We start from the raw sequence: 7,478 nt of genomic DNA, 5'->3' as shown, positions 1-7,478 counted from the left end.
TGAACCTGATGAAGAGTTGAAATAAATCCTAATTTCTAAAAATCCTAATTTCTGATTCTGCAGATCGCGCACGTCACGCGTTCGCATCGTCCACGCGATCGCGTCACTCAGCGTTTTTCGTACCACCGTGCGCGTCGTCCACGCATTCGCGTTGTTCGTGCAGCTTCCAGTCCGCGCGGTCACGTCAGTCACGCGAACGCGTCACTCTGATTTCTTCCATTTCGCGCGGTCACGTGAGCCATGCGACCGCGTGACTTCTCGCTGGTCATCTCCTCAATTCCTTGTGTTCCTTCCATTTTTGCACGCTTCCTCTTCATTCTCTAAGCCATTCCTGCCCTATGAAGCCTGAAACACTTAACACACAGATCAAGGCATCGAATGGTAATAAGAGAGGATTAAGATTAGCTAAATTAAGACCAAAGAAGCATGTTTTCAATCATAAAACTAAACTAGGAAGGAATTGTAAAATCATGCAAATCCTATGAATAAGTGGGTGAAAAGCTTGATAAAACCACTCAATTAAATACAATATAAACCATGAAATAGTTGTTTATCAACCTCCCCACACTTAATCATTAGCATGTCCTCATGCTAAGCTCAAGGAGACTAAATAAATGAGTAGGGAAAGGCAAGGCTCATGCAATGCAACCTATGAATGTGAATACAACTACATGCTAAAATGATTCTACCTACTTGGTGTAAAAGTAAATAAATCTTTCAAGAATAAATATTATCTGGATTTCACTAACTCAAATCAAAAAATACAATACAAATAACTTGCAAGAAAAAGATAGCTCATGAAAGCAGTGAACATAGAATTGAGCGTTGAACCCTTACTGGTAGTGTATATCATTCTAACTCTCAAGTGTCTAGGCTCAATTCTCTCAATTCTCTACTAATCTTGCTTTCTATAGCTCGCTCTTCATCTAACAATCAACAAAAATTTAATGCACCAATACACAAATCAATAGGTCTTTTTAAGGGTTGTAATGGGGTTAGGGTCATGGTAGGATTGTATTTGGCCAAGTGGACTAAAATCTGAATCCTTAATTAACATAAACTTTCCACCTAACTTAAGACAATCCATTTAATTAAAATACAAAACCTAACTTCCCATTAACTGTGTTTTCCACATATTCATGTATCCTAAATTTGAGTACAGTACATATGCATTAATACCAATACTTACTTTGGGGCATTTTTGTCCCCTTTATTATTTGCTTTTTTTTTCTTTTTTTTCACTTTTATTATTATTATTTTTTCTTTTATTCTTCTCAATGCATATGATTAAAGTTTTGAATGCATAAACATGTTCTTAACATTTTTCACATTTTCAAACAAAGTCTAACATACTCAATTCTCAAACCAAACGTTTCCAAACCCACTTTCCCCACACTTAAATCATGGGCACTTTTACTAGTCTAAGCTAACTAAGGATTCAAATTAAGGACATTATTGTTTTCCGCTTAGAGTTAGTAATGAGCTAAAGTAAAGAACAAATGGGTAAAATAGGCTCAAATTGGTTTGCAAAGGATAATGGAAGGGTAAGGCCATATGGGTAAGTAAGCTTAGTGAAACAAGGCCTCAATCATATAAGTGCATGCATACATCAAACAATGGAAATATAGAATTAAGCAAGATAAAGATTACAATTTTAGAGAGAATAACACACAAAAATAAAATATATTGGTTGATAAAATACAATCAATCAAATAGGCTCAAAATCTCACTGGTTTTGTGTGTTCGAGCTCTAAACTATGTTCCAAAATAATATTTCTTCATACAAGTTTTTTTTTTCAAAAAGTTTTTAATTTAAATTAGTGAAACACTATAAAAAGTTTCTTGAAAAAGAAAATATTACTTCAACCAAGTGGTAAAATATGCACACAATCAAACAAACATGCAATCAAACATGCAAATACAACAATAAAAAACAAAAATTGGTGTTAAGAAGGGACTAACTTACCCGTGGAGATCGGTATCGACCTCCCCCACACTTAAAGATTGCACCGTCCTCGGTGCATGCAAAGCTGTACAGGTGGGCGGGTGTTGTGGTTCCTCAGCTGGTGCTCGTTGTAGAGGCGTTCTCTTTACCCGTTCTGGTGGCCAGCCTGAAAAAGGGGGAAGAGAAAAGGACATGAAGTCAAAGGGATAGAGCAAAGAGGAGGGTGGTACGAATGATAATCATGCCAAGTAAGGAAAATAGTGAATGAAAGACATGGTCGCGATTCCATGTGATCAGTTCATCAATGGAAATATAGCAAGGCATGGGGAGTATTGGATGCAAGATGTTTATTAGCATGCCAGCAAGGGCATGAGTAGCATAGATCAAGCATCAAAGATTAAAAATGTATTATTACTCGTAACAAACCGACAATCACGTTTGTATTGACAATTATAATTAAAAATAAAATGTGGAAAGGGTTTTGTGAAAAACAGGCATTAGAGTAGTAGGATAACATAAAAGTAGTGCATGATGCCATACGGGCTTTTTCACAAACACATAGCATGCATGGTAAATAAGTTATCGAAAGTATTCAGTTGAACATGCAAGCAACCTTTTAAAAAAATTATATAATTGTCAAACAATTCTTTGAATAATCTATAAGTGAAATAAATAAATTTCTAACACCAATGAAAATAATGCAATGAATGAAACTATGCAAATAAATTAAATGGAAGTGAAGAGGGATGAGAAGAAGAAAGTAAGAAAAGAAAGAAGAAAGGAGAAAAGAAATAAGAAGGGAAGAAAAGAATTAGATATAAGGAAGAAAAGATAAGATATTTGGCTGCTCTGGATAAGTTGTGCGGCGCAAGCGACGCGGATGCGTGGGGGACGCGGTCGCACGACTTGCACTTAAATTAATCGACGAGGTCGCGTCGGTCACGCAGACGCGTGACGCATTTTGTGCTACTGGCGCGAGGGCAGCCTCGCGTTTGCACAACTCTCTGTTCAAAATTCATTATTGCCAAATTCCAGGGTGACGCGGTCGCGTGGTCGACGCGATCGCGTGAGTGGCCAATATTGGAATATGACTCGGACGCGTGAGGCACGCGTTCGCGTGGTAGGTATTGTGCGTCTAGCACTAATCCAGCACCACTCCAGCATAACTTTCGGCTATGCACCCTTTTCACGTCAATTACCAGGTCACGCGGCTGCGTGGGGGACGCGGACACGTGGGAGGCATATTTCCCATGACGCGGACGCTTCAGCAACGCGGTCGCGTGGGGCGATTTGTGCCACGGGCATGCCTCCAGCCACGCTCTTGCGTGACTCTCTGTTTAATTTCTTTCTTCCTAATTCACTTGCGACGCGGACGCGTCAGCGACGCTGCCGCGTCGCGTGCGTGCTTTTCTTTTCATTTTTTTTAAATACAAAATGCATAATGCTGATGCAGATGTTATGAATAATTCCAGGTTCAATAAAAATTCAAAAAAAAGGAATAAAATTAAAACTAAAAAGGGAACGATCATACCATGGTGGGTTGTCTCCCACCCAGCACTTTTAGTTAAAGTCCTTAAGTTTGACATTTGGCGAGCTCTTTGTCATGGCGGCTTGTGCTTGAACTCATCCTGAAACTTCCATCAATGCTTGGACTTCCAATAAGCTCTATCTATACTAAGTAAATTTACCAAGCGTTGATGAAGTTCTCCACAAGCTTCGACCTCCCAAAGTTGATTCTCATATATTCCCGGATCCCAAATCTTATTTCTACACCCATCTTCAAGTTGATTATCATGATTCCATCCGGGTGGCAAGCAGTCTGAATTCTCACTAATGCGGCCAAACAACTTCCTAGACCCATTCAGTTGAGCTCTATACCAACCTTTGCATTTAAACTTTGAGCTTCCAACTATAATGAACCTTACAGGACAATTCTTACCACTGACCATCTTCCTCTTACTCTTGATGCCATAAAGAGCTCTGAGTTGACCATCCGTCTCCAGTAGCCCGTATTCAACTTAACAAAACAGAACCAAAACATTATGAAAATAATGCCAAAAAGCGTATAAAATATCCACTCATCAAAACACCAAACTTAAACTGTTGTTTGTCTCCAAGCAACTAAAAACAAAGTAGTATTAAAAAGAAGAGAATGAGACAATAAATCTCAGAATTTTAAATGAAGCTCAGTTCTAATTGATGAGCGGGGCTAGTAGCTATTTACTTCTGAATAGTTTTGGCATCTCACTTTCCTTTGAAGCTCAGAAGTATTGACATCTTTAGGAACTCAGAATCGGATGATATTATTGATTTTCTTAGTTTAGATTTTCTTGATTCTTGAAGATAGCTTCTTTTTTAGCCTGGTCGTGACCCTAAGCATTTTGTTTTCTATTATTACCACCGGATACATAAATGTCATATGCACTTAACTGGGTGAACCCAATTGGATTGTGATTCAGCTTTGCTAAAATTCCCAGACAATGGTACCCAAAGTTCTTAGGCACACTCTTTTGCTTTTGGGATCACGACTTTAACTGCTTAGTCTCAAGCTTTTCACTTGACACTTTCACACCACAAGCATTTAGTTAGGGGAAGCAGCTCATTTGAACTTTTTAGGCCAAGATTTTGTTTCTTTAGACCTTCCTAACCATTGATGCTCAAAACCTTGGATCCTTGCTCTTTCATTTTGGTTTTAAGAGCTTTTGGCTTTTTCTCTTTCTTTTTCTTTCTCTCTTTCTTCTCTTTTTTTTTGTTTTCTTCTCTCTCTTTTTCTTTCTTTTTATTTTTGCTACTTTTTCTTGCTTCAAGAAACAATTTATTGATTTTTCATATCACCAATAATACTTTTTCTTTTTCATCATTCTTTCAAGGGGCAACACACTTTACTCCAACATCAAATATGAACTGTTAATTCATGCATTCAGAAAGTAAAGCAAGACCACCACATCAAAATAATTCGAATGATACATGATAAACTTAAAATTCATGCATCTCACTTTTCTTTTTTTCAAATAAATTTTTCTTTTAAGCATGGTGAGATATATATGGACTATTTCATAGCTTTAAGACAAAACAAAAAGATGATCATGCACTAGAAATAAGAAACAAACAATGAAATGCAATGGAAAATAGAAAAATACATAAACATAACATAAGCAAAGGGGTAATGGAATGTGACCACCTTAGTGACGGCGGCTACTACCTCCTTTAGTGGATCCAATGGAGCATATAAGCTCCTCTATATCTTGCCCATGTCTTAGTTGTTCTTCCCTCAAGACTCTTTGATCTTCTCTTATTTCATGAAAGATGGTGGACTGCTCTTGGTGTTCCAACCTCAGCTGATCCACGTTGGAGCTTAATTCTACTAGAGAGGTGTTCAGTTGGTCCCAATAGTTTTGGGAGGAAAATACATCCCTTGAGGCATCTCAGGGATTTCTTGTTGAGACGGCTGCACATGCTCCATCCTTCTTTTTGTAATGGAATTGTCCTCCTCTATGGGGGTGTCTTCTTCTGTGACAATTCTAGCTGAATTGCATAGGTGACAGATGAGATGCGGGAATGCCAGCCTCGCTTGGGTAGAGGGCTTTTCTGCCACTTTGTACAGCTCTTGAGGTATCACATCGTGTACCTCCACCTCATTCCCAAGCATAATGCAGTGATTCATTATTGCTCTGTCTATGCTAACCTCAAAACGGTTACTTGTTGGGATGATAGAGCGTTAGATAAATTCCAACCATCCTCTTGTCACGGGCTTGAGGTCAAGCCTACCTAGTTGGCATACCTACCTTGCGCATCCCTCCTCCATTGTGCTCCTTCCACACAAATGTCCGCAAGCACTTGGTCAAACCTTTGGTCGATATTGACCCTTCTAGAGTAAGAGTGAAGGTCTCCTAACATTTGTGGTCATTTGAGCACCACTCTTACACTTTCCGGACTGAAATCCAAGAATCTCTCTCGGACTATGGTGCGCCAATTCTTGGGACTTGGGTTCACACTTGTATTATTCCTTTTTGTGACCCATGCATTGGCGTAGAACTCTTGCACCATTAGTAATCCAACTTTCGGGGATAGGATTGGTTAGGACTTCCCAATCTCTTCTCCAGATTTCCTGTTGGATCTCTGGGTACCTATTCTTTTTTAGCCTAAAGAGGACTTCAGGGATCACCCTTTTCTTTGCCACTACTTTTATAGAAGTGGTCTTGATGAGCCTTGGTGAAGAATCTCTTCATTTCCTAAGGTTCGGAGGCGGAAGCAATGGCTTTTCCTTTCCTCTTTCTAGAGGACTCTCCGACTTTAGATGCCATACTTAAGAATGGTAGAAGTCAAAAAGCAAAGCTTTTGCAATACCAAACTTATGAACTTTGCTCGTCCTCGAGCAAATATGAACAAAAGGAAAGAGGTGAGTAGAAGAAGAAAAGAATAGTAGAGATAGAGAGAGGGGTTTGGCCAAGTGGGAGGGGCTTATTGTGTATGAGGCTTGTGTATGTGAGGGTATGAAGGGGTGATGGAGGGGATATTTATAGGGGAGGGTAGGTTAGGTTTCGGTCATGGGGGTGAGGTAATTGGGAGGGAAAGTTTTGAATTTGAAGTGGGTGGGAGTTGGTGGGAGTTATGTGGATTGAGAAGAGGGAAAGTGGGGTGTGGGTTTCAAGGTATAAAGAGGTGAGAGAGAGTGTGTGGGGTAGGTGGGGTAGGTGAAGATTCTGTGGGCCCACTGGTCCTAAGTGGCTGGGGAATTCGAATTCCCTACCCCCTTGTGGCGTTGAATGCCCAGCTTTGCTCCCTAGCTGGCGTTCAACGCCAGCTTTTGCTCCCCATGGGGAATTTGAACGCCCATGGACTCCTTTCTTGGTGTTCAAACGCCAAGTCTCTGATCCCTATAGGGCACTGAACGCCCAAAATGGTCCCATTCTGGCGTTCAACGTCAGCTCCTGCTCCCTCAAGTGCATTTGAACGCCCATCCCTTTCCTTGTCTGGCGTCCAACACCAGCAAAAGGGTCTCCCCAAGGTGTTCTGGTTCCATCTCTGAATGTCTCTATCTCTATTCTAAGGACTGTACATGATCACAAACATTAGAAAGCAAGGGAAACAACTATGAAAATAAGATAATAAAACTCAAATGCAAACAAATCAAAAGAAAGAAAAACAGAAATACTCTACTCATGGTTGGGTTGCTTCCCAACAAGCCCTTCTTTACCGTCACTAGCTTGACGGGCAGCTCCTTTACGGAGAATGATAGGGGCTCAAAATTTCATCCCTTACAATGAACTTCCTTATTGTGCTCTTATGGATCAGCTCCACGTGTTCTAGAGACCGGATACTGTTCATAGTGTGTGAAATGACTGGACTGTCAGTGAAAATCACTCTCATTCCAGGCGAGAGGTTCTTAATGGGGATCTTCTTTCCCTTCAAGCCTTTAGGCACTTTCTTCTTACTGCCATCTTTCTCAGAGCTTGATGATGGTTGTCCAACACCAAACTTAGAGTTGGTGTTTGGGGGCTCTATTAGGCTATGTACTAAGAAATATGGTGGA

Source organism: Arachis stenosperma, chromosome 1, assembly GCF_014773155.1.
Source record: "Arachis stenosperma cultivar V10309 chromosome 1, arast.V10309.gnm1.PFL2, whole genome shotgun sequence".
Classification (NCBI taxonomy): domain Eukaryota; kingdom Viridiplantae; phylum Streptophyta; class Magnoliopsida; order Fabales; family Fabaceae; genus Arachis; species Arachis stenosperma.
The sequence above is the reverse complement of the archived record's forward strand: the minus strand, read 5'-3'. Positions refer to the sequence as shown.